Here is a 13,592-nt window from a genome sequence, read left to right on the forward strand (position 1 = left end):
CCCCAGACATAGGGCTCCCTGTGCCCAGGTGGTATACAGGCTCTCACAAGGCTCCTACCAGATAAAAGCCTAAACCTGAAAAAATTACCCAGAGGGAAAATCCTAACTAGTCAGTGAGTAGCCTTGATAAGGAAACCACTCCTGACCCTGATCAGGACCACCAAACAGGGTTTGCCTGGCTCTTCTGACTGGGCCTGAAAAAACAACTCAAGCAAAACTCCTCTGTACCTCCTAAGTCTCAGAAGACCTAAAGGGGCTGTGTAGAGAGATGCTGTATAGATTCTGTAGGGGGACGGCCATTCCAGATCCTTCAAAGGAAGGGGCTGCACTTGAATGGTAACCTCCTCCCTTATACCAATCTGCACTACCACTAACTGACACAGGAGAACCAAAGACTTAGTGGTAGCCTGACTGTCGGGTCCGCTACAGTTGTAATCATAATACTCATGGTTTTAAGAGCATTTACACCTCATAGGCCAAAGGTTCTCGGTGAGGGCTGCAAACAGATCCATTAGCTTACCTGCAGTGAATGTTCATCTGGAGTATTTGCACGCATATGATCTAAGAACAAGGCTCATTTGCACAGTCATAAGAACATCAGAAATTGCCATGCTGGGTCAGACCAAGGGTCCATCAAGCCCAGCATCCTGTTTCCAACAGAGGCCAAACCAAACCACCAGAACATGGCAATTACCCAAACACCAAGAAGATCCCATGCTACTGATGTAATTAATAGCAGTGGCTATTCCCTAAGGGCCGGATTTTAAAAGGGTTACGCGCATAACTTAAGTTATGCGCGTAACCCTCTTAAAAGGCCCCTGCGCGCACCGAGCCTATTTTGCATAGGCTCGGCGGCGCGGGCAACCCCCGGGACGCGCGTAAGTCCCGGGACTTTGCAAAGGGGGCATGTCAGGGGCATGTCGGGTGAGCGGGGCGAATTTCGGGGCGGGACGGGAGGCGTGTCGGGGGCATGACGCCGGCCCGGGGGCATGGTCGAGGCCTCCGGACCAGTCCCCGGGTCGGGTGATGGCGCGCCAGCAGTCTGCTGGCGCACGCAGATTTACGCCTGCCTCCAGCAGGCGTAAATCTGCCGACAATGGTAGGAGGGGGTTTAGATAGGGCCGGGGGGGGGGGGGGGTGGGTTAGGGAGGGGAAGGTGAGGGGAGGCGGAAGGAAAGTTCCCTCCGAGGCCGCTCCGATTTCGGAGCGGCCTCGGAGGGAACAGGCAGCGCGCGCTGACCCTGGATTTTATAAGATACACGCGTATCTTATAAAATCCAGCGTACTTTTGTTCGCGCGTGTGCTGTTTTTGAAAATGTACCCCTAAGTAAACTTGATTAATAGCAGTTAATGGACTTCTCCAAGAACTTATCCAAACCTTTTTTGAGCCCAGCTATACTAACTGCACTAACCACATCCTCTGGCAACAAATGCCAGAGCGTAATTGTGCATTGAGTGAAAAAAATGTTTCTCCGATTAGTCTTAAGTGTGCTACTTGCTAACTTCATGGAATGCCCCCTAGTCCTTCTATTATCCAAAAGTGTAAATAACTGATTCACATCTACTCGTTCAAAACCTCTCATGATCTTAAAGAACTCTATCATATCCCCCTCAGCCGTCTCTTCTCCATGCTGAACAGGCCTAACCTCTTCAGCCTTTCCTCATAGGGGAACTGTTCCATCCCCTTTATCATTTTGGTTGCCCTTCTGTGTACCTTCTCCATCACAACTATATCTTTTTTGAGATGTGGCGACCAGAATTGTACACAGTATTCAAAGTGCGGTCTCACCATGGAGCGATACAGAGGCATTATGACATTTTCCGGTTTATTAACCATTCCCTTCCTAATAATTCCTAACATTCTGTTTGCTTTTTTGACTGCTGCAGCACACTGAGCCAACGATTTTAAAGTATTATCCACTATGATGCCTAGATCTTTTTCCTGGGTGGTAGCTCCTAATATGGAACCTAACATCGTGTAACTACAGCAAGGGTTATTTTTCCCTATATGCAACACCTTGCACTTGTCCACATTAAATTTCATCTGCCATCTGGATGCCCAATCTTCCAGTCTTGCAAGGTCCTCCTGTAATGTATCACAATCCGCTTGTGATTTAATTACTCTGAATAATTTTGTATCGTCCCTCTTTGTTTCAGACTTTTTCCAGTTTGCGTTGCCTTTGGGCTTCCGAATGGACCACGATCCTCCTCGAATGCTCTTTGCATTATTTGTTTATTTTCTCCATCCTTGCCTTTGGGGTTTAGGTTGTCTGGTTCTCTTGGCTTCTCTGTCCGGGGTAGCAGTTGCTTGCATGGTGGTGAATGTTTCAATTCATGCCTACATCAAAGACTCACCAAACCTTTTTTTTTCCTATTTTGTTATGCTTGAGAGCTGCAACAAAACCACAGGGCCCATCAAATAAACCAGAAAGGTTTGCAGCCTTTTTGAGTCATTCATGACCTAATTGTTGTAAAATTCATGAAAATACAACTTGTGCTGATAGTTCAGTTTGAGAAACCTCAAACTATCTGTGGTCTGGCTGACTGCTGTTTTTTTTCCCCTTTTGTTTTACTGATCAAATTCTTCATACCACTGCTCCATGTTTAAACCCGCTGGCATGCCTGGTGGATCCTGACTCCATGTAGGAACATATCCGCCCCATATAATTTAAATATATTTTTTTGTGCGAGGACATGTCTTTTTATGGCGAGTGTGCCACACTTCTTATCATATCTTGACAAGATAGGCTCCTCTTTGCAGTGACCCTTTGGTGTGGCTTTTATAGCCATGGCTGATAAAGTTCTCTTTCTGAAACAGGATAGCTGGGCCTGGTTGACTTCCAAACCTGTGTATCCATGAGTTTGGATGCTTTTATTTGGAGAAGGCTTGGGGGTGGGGAGAATAAAGATTTTTTTTTTTCCTTTTAAAAAAGAGGGAGTGCAAACAGCTTTCTGGCATTATCTTGGGCTGTTCCAGTGAAGAAAAAACAAAGCAGTTGGCCCCCTTGTAATAGTATGAGGTGGAATGCTTTTCTTTTGCCTTTTTCCGAAGGATGGGCCTGTCCGTTATCTTTGTACAGCACACAACAGAAACTGTGCACGGTACCTGCCTTCTAATCACAGGCACAGCTTTGCAAGCGCCTCTCTTTTCTGAAACAAATCAATCTTCTCAACCCCCCCAACATTTATTCTTTTTTTTTCAATTATTTCAGCTTAATTTATCACCTACCTGAAATAGCTCTACATAATGTACAGAATCCAACATTAATAGAAATAAAAAAACAAAACAAAAACAAAACAGGTCAAGCAAACAGTAGAAAGAAAATAAGATTATAGCAATTCATGATTAATAATATATAACAAAATACAGGTCCTGCCTAGGCACTCTAGTTACATAAACACATCAATACAATTCAAATTGTAGTGCACAACTAATATAAAATAATTATAACCTTCTCATACTTGCTTTCTGCATACCTAGAATCAAAAATAGAATTATCAAATGTCAGTAAATGCCATTCCAAAAAGCTGATTGAACCTGAGAAACTCCCCCCTAAAAAGTGGAGACCTCTTGGAGGGAGTTTCAAAGAATAGGGGCCACACACGAAAAAGCCTCAGTGTCCCCGTCTCAGAAGATATTAGCCTGGCTTGGGGCTTTCATTCAAATAGGCTGGTTACTCCATTGCATGTTTCAAGGATTTTAACATTTCCCAGAGTATAAATTTGCAAAACTAACAGTTTTTTCAAAACACCAGACTTTCAAGTATCAGTCTTCGGGGACCTCCCCTAGAAATTTGTTTTTTCAAAGCAGATAAAACACATTTCATTTGCATGTGCTGATGTGAGTTACATGTGAATCTGGTCCATTTGCGCATGAATTCTGAAAGACTGTTCTGTTGCGAGTCCCAAAGGACTAGAGTAGAGAATGAAAATCCAAACGTAAAGTATCCACGGTAGCTTTTAATGGTATTCTTGTATTCTGGTGTGTGATCCTGAGAATAGTCAGGTTTCTGCCCTATAATTCTGGATGCCAGAGTCTTTTAACTATGTGAAAGAAACAAAAAAGGAGTTGAATTGGCCTGTGTACGAAACTTGTAAGCAGTAGCACCAAGAGTCAAGGCTTCAATCCTGGATACTGTCCGTTCACCCATCTTTCTTATACATTCATAATTTGGGTACCTTATGTAACCCCCCGACCGGGGCTCATAAAATATGAGAGTTATCTAATGCCTGTTTCGGAGCTGAGCACCAGCCTCTGTATAGGGTTCTCAGCAAAAATGGTCGAGCAGATGGTGTGGTGGCCTAACATCAGAAGCAAGGGGCTGTATGCCTAAACTCGATAGGGAAAGCTTCACACAACATGTGTTTCCCCTCTGCACGGGTCCCGCATGTCTTCCACTTTGATACCAGCCTCTGACAAACCCACACCATGTGACAAAATATGAAGCCACATGGAAAAGGCATTTCTAACAAACCCGTTTTTATTTCTGGGATTTCCAGCAGTTAGCATTTACAAATAAAAAAAACCCCAAAGTATTAAGACACTGATTTAATCAGGGGTTCACAGGTGTCCACATCTGGGCTGCAGCAGCAGCGACAACATGTAATTGCATTAAAAAAGTATTTTTTACTATCAATTATATTCCCTTTTCTAGAGAAATACCCCAAATACTCTCCACAATATGCTTCAATAGAGTAGGCTGCTCACATTCCTCTCACTTCAGTTACATCAATACTCGCTCATTATACACAGTGTAACTTCTCATAACACTAGATGAACTCTGTATACTTTCCAAATAGACTTCAACGTTCTCCTTCAGGCATTTGCAAGGGATTCCCCAGCTTCCCATGCTCATCCCCCCCCTCCCCCTTCCAAACCTCTTCGTTTCCCAGTCACCCATGAATGGTGGGACCTCAGATCTCACCCCAGCCTTGAGAAACAATGTCTGATCTCTTAGACAGTCATTTACCCATGAGGAGAAACACTACTCCTGCCTCGGGTCCTTCCTCTTGAGGAGGAAAGCATCTGCTGAATCCACTGCTTGAGGATAGCAATCTGGGCACACCAGCCTTCTAGTGGTTACTCCTAAACCTCCCCCACCAAAACTTTGAACCCCACGTTATATAGTTCTAAGAATACTCCCTCTACAGGATCTTCCTCAAAGCTCTCAAAAGAATCGTGCAATAGAAACCCAATAATCATTCCATCCAAAACCTTCCAGAACACCACTTTTCCCCCACATATTTGCATCTGGTGGTGGTTCAAGGTAATTGTTGACGTCAGTATTTTACTACCAACCCCACCCCCCCCAAAGAGAAATCAAGAGCTTCCCCATCCAAAATCTCCTCCACAGGCTCAATTTAGGGGGGCCAGTCACACTTAAAAAATACCCACATACTTCTAAAATGGAAATACATTATATATATATACATTCCATCTCCTTATGTTTGGATCAGAAAGGACTGAGCAATCTGGCAGCAAAGTCTTAAGGAGTTTCCTTGGGAAATGCAGATATGCCCTCCTTTCCAGCTCCAAGCAAAATGTAAAGGAATATAAGATGTACTTCCATTTTAGATACATTGTTTGGTATTTTTAAAAGATAATTGAATTATGAGTGTATTCAGAATAAACATGAAAAATGGGTAAATGGACAGTAGCCAGGGTTGAAGCCTTGACTACTAGTACTGGCGCAACTGCTCACAAGTTTGAAACTTATGCTAATTCAGCCCCATTGTGTGTCCGTTGCCATGTGTCCGATATCTGTGCATGTGTGTTTTTTATGTGAAAGAGGAAAGCCAGGTTCAGGTGGAATGTGCTGTGATTGACAGTGTCCCGGCATGCTTGATGGATAGCTGTGTATCTGCACTGCAGGCCTTGGTGAGTGTGTAGTGCACTGTGCTTGTAGGGAACGGCGGGGAGATTGAATTTTGAGGGGATTTTATCCACTTTTCTGCATCTGTTTTTAAGTTGAAACAGATTACCGGTATTTCTATCTGAATGCTGAATGGCTGGAGGACCATCCGGCTTTTGCTATTGGTTAGTTGATGGGAAATCATGGATGAAACTCCAGATTTCACCCCTTTCTGCTTTTCTTTTATTACATTTTTTTCCTGTAATTCGCTGTCACTGTGATAGTGCTGCTGTAACATGTTCCTCTTTCCTTTGTTGTAGATGAGGTATTTCTGGTCCTAGGACATAGTTGACCAGGTAAAAAGATCTCAACTTGGATTTCGGGAACCTTAACCTCAAAGGTCAGGTGAGTAGGAAATAAAGCAAAGATGCTATCTCTCTTCTTGGATGTTCTGTGTAGATAAGGAAGGATGAGGTATCTGGAAAAAATTCAAATGGTATGTTTTAGATAAAAAAAAATTGCAGAGTGCAGTGGATATCTGGCAGACAGTTCTGTAGAGTCAGCCCAGAGCTTTTCTTAAGCCAGAAAGAATGCTGCAAGAACAGTCAGAGCATTTTGAAGTCTGCGGTAACCATTTTCAGCTTGTCATTCATTTTGTGTGATGCCTTTGTGGTAGAATCTGGAAGTCCACTCTTCATTATGTGGGTTGAAAATGCCTAGGTTTTATGCCCAGTCCAAATAAAACCATCTGACTTATCTGTCATGTTTGTGTTTAAGACGTCTTTTTGTTTGTTTTCAAATTGTGAAGAAAAACCCTGTCGTCGAAAAAGAGAAATTGTACTTTTTGGACAAACAGGAACTTACATAAAAAGGAAAAATTCCTGTATGTTTCCCCCCTGCCTCTCACAAATGTTAAAGGGGGACTGAGAAGGTTGGTATAATGACTGGGTCCTCAAACTTGATTCTCGAGGCCAGCAATTCAGTCTGGTTTTCAAGAGTTCCACAATGAATACACTTGATCTATTTGCATACAGTGGAGGCAGTGCATGGATATACTGGAAAAAGAGGAGCTTGGTATTTTAAGTGGGCAGAACCACTAGGTGAACTAGGCTTGGGCCTAGGGGACCGACCATTAGGGGACACGAGCTATGTGGGGCTGCGAGTGGCAGCGCCACTGCTTGTAGTCCATCTGGCTCGCGCCCCCTAATGGGGGTGGCAGTGTAACCAGCTGGGGGCAGCGCGATGAGGGAGGGGGGAGGGCGCAAGGCAGAAGGTGTCTAGGGTGCCTAATCCCCTTGCACCGGCCCTGTCTGCCTGGGGGCATCGCATGACGTCCGTATATGTGTCCAAATGACCCCAAAGGGACATCTGCATCAACTCGACAAGATGGAACAGCTCTTCGGATCGAAGAAGTCCGAGCCATCGGCATCAGCATCAATGGACCTGAGAGCTGCATCAATGGACACTGAGCATCGATGTTCGCGGGACAGTTGGTTCTGTTGGTGCCATCGGCGGATAGGGCCACCAGAGACCAACCACTATCGATCTTCACTAGGATGAGGATGTCTGGTTCATCGTCATTGGCCTTGGCACCGGGGAAGGATCGGGCTGAGCATTGAGGAAAGCTGAAGAATCGACTGCACAGGTCCCTGTTGATGCATGATGCTGGGCACGGGGATGCACCAACTCATACCATGATGCCCCCGAAGCAACCCAGTGGCAATGAGTGCCAGATCTTCATTGATGCTGGGGTCCACGACGGGGTCCACGACAGTGTCCACTGATCCTGATACCAGTCACTGATCCACCTAGCAGGTCTGAAGATCTGGCCACCCCTCCTCCTTCCCAGTCGGTGTTGGCATCAGCAACGTTTGAGGCTGGAGCACTGAGTCCAGCTGGTGGTAGAGTGGGCGCTGCAGGGCTTTGTCACCTGTCCTTGTATCGCTGCTGGAGAAGCTCAACATACTCATCTGTGCGTTACCGACCAGGCTGGAGTTGGTTCCTGAGAAAACACCATGCCCATCGGGGCACAGAGGCCCCCCCCCACCAATACAGTGGTCATTGCCAATTCCTCCAAGGAGGAAGCTCCACCTGGGCCAACAGAGACACTGAGGCCTGCAGTCCTCTGTCCAGTTTTACTGGTGCCTGCACTTCTGGACGAAGGCAGATCACTTAGAACCCCAACCCCTGTGGCATATAGTGAGGATGAGGAACCCTATGACCCCTGGGGAGATGATGCTTCAGAGTCCTGCTCCAACGGTCTCCCATCAGACCCTTCTCCTCCAGAGAAGCGAAGGCAGTCTCTGCCTGAGGACTTGACCTTTGCAGGGTTTGTGAGGGTGATGGCGGAAGCCATCTTACTTCAATTGTTAATGGAGGAGGATGCCAGGCACAAAATGCTTGAGACCTTCCAGTTCGTGGAGCCTCTTAAGGAGATCATGGCGGTCCCAGTGCATGAGATCCTTAAGGAGCTGCTGCTGAGGATATGGGAACACCCCCTCACAGTGCCTCCTATTAATAAGAAGGCAGACTGAGTCTACCTCATTCAGAAGGGTGCTGGATTCGATAAGCGTCAGCTATCCCACCAGTTGTGGTGGTTGAATCTGCCCTGAAGAGGGCCAAGTGTTCTTGGCCTCATTGCTCTGTGCCCCCGGGGAAGGACCACAGAGTGATGGATGCTCTTGGGAGAAAGGTACTTTAAGGTGCCATGCTCATTGCCTGCATTGCTGCCTACCAGCAGACATCCTGAAGCAGGTGCAGGAGGTGGCTGAGTCGCTTCCTCAACAGCAGCAGGAGCCCTCATGTCGCTAGTGCATAAGGGCATGGAGTGTAGAAAACATGAGGTCCAGGCGACCTACGATGTTTGTTGAGACAGCATCAAGAATCTATGCAGCAGGAATTGGTGCCCGCAGAATGGCATGGCTGCGAGCCTCGGATCTCTGACCAGAGGTACAAGAATGACTAGCCAATGTGCCATGTACTGGGGAGAATCTCGTCTGAGATAGGGTGAGGAACGCCTTGGCCCAACTTTGGGACCACCATGAAATCCTCAAACAACTCTCCGCCAGCACTCTGGACTTGTCGTCCTCTTCTAGGAGGCCGGTAAGACAGGGACAAAGGAAGTAATATCCTCCACCCCCTCACTCCCATCAACATCACCAGGGCTCCATGACCGTCTCAGGCAGCTGAAAGCCCCCAAACCCCAGCAAGCGCTTCAGTCAGTTCCAGGGATGGGATTTTGATTGGGCCGTAGAGAGCGTAGGCCAGTCTCCTGTACCCAGGACATTGGACCCTCCAGTTGGGGGCAGGCTGCAGATCTTTGCAAACCAGTGGTGCCGTATAACTTCGGACCAGTGGGTTCTTTCCATCATCCATCAAGGGTATCAATTGAACCTATTGGGTGTCCCGCCAAATTGCCCTCTGAGCCCATTTTGGGGGCCGGTAGTGCATTAGGAGGAACTGCTAGCAGAGCTCTCCTCCCTCTTAACTGCCAGGGCGGTCGAGCCTGTACCACCAGGGCAAAGAAGGTGGGGATTCTACTCCAAGTACTTCCTGATTCCAAAGAGAACAGGAGGACTCCGTCCCATTCTAGACCTAAGGGCCTTGAACAAGTTTCTAAAAAAAGAAAAGTTCAAGATGGTTTCCCAGGGCACCTTGATTCCCCTTTTACAAATTGGGGATTGGCTATGCTCCCTCAGTCTAAAGGATGCATACACTCATATTGAGCTTTTCCCCAGTCACAGGAAGTATCTCAGATTTGTGGTGGGAAAACAGCACTTCAGTACTGGGTATTGCTGTTCGGGCTAGCATCAGCCTGATGAGTCTTCACAAAATGCCTGACCATGGTGGCGGCACACCTCCACAGGCTGGGAGTGCATGTTTTCCCTTATATGGATGATTGGCTGGTCAGGGGCCACCATGTCCATGTGCTTGACCATCCGGATGATGGAATCACTAGGGTTCGTCATCGCCTACCCGAAGTCTCATCTCAGACCGTCATTTCAATTGGACTTCATAGGAGCCCTGCTTAGTCAGGGCTCAGGCCAAGGCCTTCCTGCCTCGTCAAAGGGCTGTCACCTTGATGATCATCACGGCAGAGATTCAACAAAGCCAGCATGTGTCAGCCTGGCACATGCTGAGGCTGTTGGGCCACATGGCTGCAACTGTCCATGTCACTCCCTTGGCATGTTTACATATGCGCAGAGCCCAATGGTCCTTGAGATTGCAGTGGCGCCAGGCCACTCAGAGCCTCCAGAATTGCTTCTGAGTCACCCCCATCTCTCTGGAACTTGTCCTGGTGGCAGGTACTTTGAAATACCAAATAGGAGATCTCTCTTTTTTTTTTTTTAAATTTATTTATTTATTTATTTATTTAGCATTTTTTTTTATACACCAAGGTATACACCATTTTTATACACCAAGGTATACACCATTTGTTCAAACAAATGGTGTTGGAACCCACGAGAGAAGGAACTATACTCGACTTAGTGCTCACTAATGGAGATAATGTCTCCGATGTCCAGGTGGGCACCCACCTCAGCACCAGTGATCATCAAACGGTATGGTTTAATATCACTAAAAGAATAGGGAAAAGAACCACAAAGACCCGAGTTTTACAGTTCAAAAACACGGACTTTGAGGAAATGGGTAAGTACCTGGAGGAAGAACTGAAAGGATGGGAGAACGAGAGAGATGTGGAGCAGCAGTGGACCAATCTAAAACGAGCAATCACCAAGGCAACTACTCTATATGTTAGAAATGTAAAGAAAAGCAAAAGAAAATTGAAACCTATCTGGTTCTCAAAGGAGGTGGCTGACAAAATTAAAGCTAAAAGAACAGCATTCAAGAAATATAAAAGATCCCAAAGGGAGGAACACAAAGAAGAATATTTGATTCAACTGAGGGAGACAAAGAAATTAATCAAGTTGGCAAAAAGTCAAGCGGAAGAGAGGATTGCCAAGGAGATAAAAAATGGTGACAAAACATTTTTCAGATACATCAGCGAAAAGAGAAAGGTCCAAAGTGGTATAGTGAAATTGAAAGGTGATAATGATCAATGTGTGGAGAGAGACGAAGAAATGGCAGAAATATTAAACGAATACTTCAGCTCTGTGTTCACTAAAGAAGACCCTGGAGAAGGACCATCTCTACACAACAAGAAACTGGAAGGAAATGGAATAGATGAAAATCCTTTTACAGTAGAAAATGTGTGGGAAGAGCTAAAGAACCTTAAAGTGGACAAAGCCATGGGGCCTGATGGGATTCATCCAAGGATATTGAGGGAGCTCAGAGATGTTCTGGCGGGTCCGCTGTGTGACCTGTTCAATAGATCCCTTGAAACGGGAGTGGTGCCGAGTGATTGGAGAAGAGCGGTGGTGGTCCCGCTTCACAAGAGTGGGAACAGGGAGGAGGCTGGCAACTACAGACCAGTTAGCCTCACTTCGGTGGTGGGAAAAGTAATGGAGTCACTGCTGAAAGAGAGAATAGTGAACTATCTACAGTCTGGAGAATTGATGGACCAGAGGCAACATGGATTCACCAGGGGAAGATCCTGTCAAACAAATCTGATTGACTTTTTTGACTGGGTAACCAAGGAATTGGATCGAGGAAGAGCACTCGATATCATATACTTGGATTTCAGCAAAGCTTTTGATACGGTTCCGCACAGGAGACTGGTCAATAAAACGAGAAGCTTGGGAGTGAGTGCCGAGGTGGTGACCTGGATTGCAAATTGGTTGAAGGACAGAAGACAATGTGTGATGGTAAATGGAACCTTCTCTGAAGAGAGAGCGGTTTTAAGTGGTGTACCGCAAGGATCGGTATTGGGACCGGTCCTGTTCAATATCTTTGTGAGCGACATTGCGGACGGGATAGAAGGTAAGGTTTGTCTTTTTGCGGATGACACTAAGATCTGCAACAGAGTGGACACGCCGGAAGGAGTGGAGAGAATGAGACGGGATCTAAGGAAACTGGAAGAGTGGTCGAAGATATGGCAGCTGAGATTCAATGCCAAGAAGTGCAAAGTCATGCATATGGGGAGTGGAAATCCGAATGAACTGTATTCGATGGGGGGGGGAAAGGCTGATGTGCACGGAGCAGGAGAGGGACCTTGGGGTGATAGTGTCTAATGATATGAAGTCTGCGAAACAATGCGACAAGGCGATAGCAAAAGCCAGAAGAATGCTGGGCTGCATAGAGAGAGGAATATCAAGTAAGAAAAGGGAAGTGATTATTCCCTTGTACAGGTCCTTGGTGAGGCCTCACCTGGAGTACTGTGTTCAGTTCTGGAGACCATATCTACAAAAAGACAAAGACAAGATGGAAGCGGTACAGAGAAGGGCGACCAGGAAGGTGGAGGATCTTCATCGGATGACGTACGAGGAGAGATTGAAGAATAGGGATGTGAATCGTTTTTCAACGATTAAAATTATCGTCCGATAATGTTTATATCGTCTTAAATCGTTATAGAACACGATACAATAGAAATTCTAACGATTTATCGTTAAAAATCGTTAAATCGTGTTAGTGCGCACTAACTCGAGTTAGTGCGCACTAACTCCCCGTTAGTGCGCACTAACTCGATTTAGTGCGCACTAACTGAAAATGATACAAATAAACACTTTCCAGGTCACTGAAGGTCAGTTAGGAATGAATATGTGTTCCTATTGGCTGGCTGCCCTCTAATCTATTGATGTTACCAAGGTTACCACTGAGGTGATGGTTGGGGGGATGGGAAATGGAACTGGAAACTAACGAACACCAACAGAAAATGAAACAAAGTGTTCACACTTCCCAGGTCAGTAAAGGTCACTTAGGAATGAATATGTATGTATGTATTCCTATTGGCTGGCTGTGCTCTTATCTATTGATGTTACCAATATGGTTGGGGGGATGTGAAATGGAAACAGTTGGAAGCTTGACAAAAAAAGTAATGTAATGATCAGCACTCACGTGTCTAGAACTTGTTTGTTTATTATTTTTGTTAGCAGGCACCTGAAATGCTAGTGCATGTTGAATTTGCCAATCACTGTGCATTTTAGAAAGGTGGTCCTGGCTGGAACTGTACACAGTTCAAATATATGTAATTGATTGTTGGTAAGTGTATTTTTTAAGTAGCCACACTGGCACCAGTATGTTTACTTTTCCTCCTACTTAACTCACTAGCTCAGCTTTGTAAGAAGGGCTTCTCTGCTTGTGTGTTGTTTTTGTTTGGTGTGAGGAGAGCAGAAACATCAGATCTTTATTCAATCTACTACAGTCATCTCTTACAGTGCCCTATCCCTATTAATACCAGGAGTGTTGTGATCTTCCTGCACACAGTGCCCTAACCCTGATACCAGTCTGAGACAGCTCCCTCCCTGCATTACTAGTGAGAGGCTGGCTTCACAGACAGGGGGGAGCTGCCTGACCCTCACTCCTGACTTCCCCCATGTCCCAGCTAGTGAATGGTGTGTGGGTGAGGGGGGGGGGGGTGGATGGTGAAGTCTGAGACAGCTCCCTCCCTGCATTACTAGTGAGAGGCTGGCTTCACAGACAGGGGGGAGCTGCCTGACCCTCACTCCTGACTTCCCCCATGTCCCAGCTAGTGAATGGTGTGTGGGTAAGGGGGGGGGGGGAGGATGGTGAAGTCTGAGACAGCTCCCTCCCTGCATTACTAGTGAGAGGCTGGCTTCACAGACAGGGGGGAGCTGCCTGACCCTCACTCCTCCGGGGTATTGTGATCTTCCTGCACACAGTGCC

At 46.2% G+C, this 13,592-nt stretch overlaps 1 protein-coding gene across 8 annotated transcripts in view; it reads left to right on the forward strand.

Moving 5' to 3' along the window:
* APBB2 (amyloid beta precursor protein binding family B member 2) overlaps positions 1-13,592 on the forward strand; it is a 681,814-nt gene that overhangs the window by 123,095 nt on the left and 545,127 nt on the right. For all 8 annotated transcript variants that reach the window (XM_029588914.1, XM_029588877.1, XM_029588923.1 and 5 more), the window contains exon 3: positions 6,173-6,257. The gene's annotated coding sequence lies outside the window, so the exon portion shown is untranslated. The remainder of the gene's footprint in view (positions 1-6,172; positions 6,258-13,592) is intronic.

The sequence above is a fragment of the Rhinatrema bivittatum genome, chromosome 1 (genome assembly GCF_901001135.1).
Source record: "Rhinatrema bivittatum chromosome 1, aRhiBiv1.1, whole genome shotgun sequence".
Taxonomy (NCBI): domain Eukaryota; kingdom Metazoa; phylum Chordata; class Amphibia; order Gymnophiona; family Rhinatrematidae; genus Rhinatrema; species Rhinatrema bivittatum.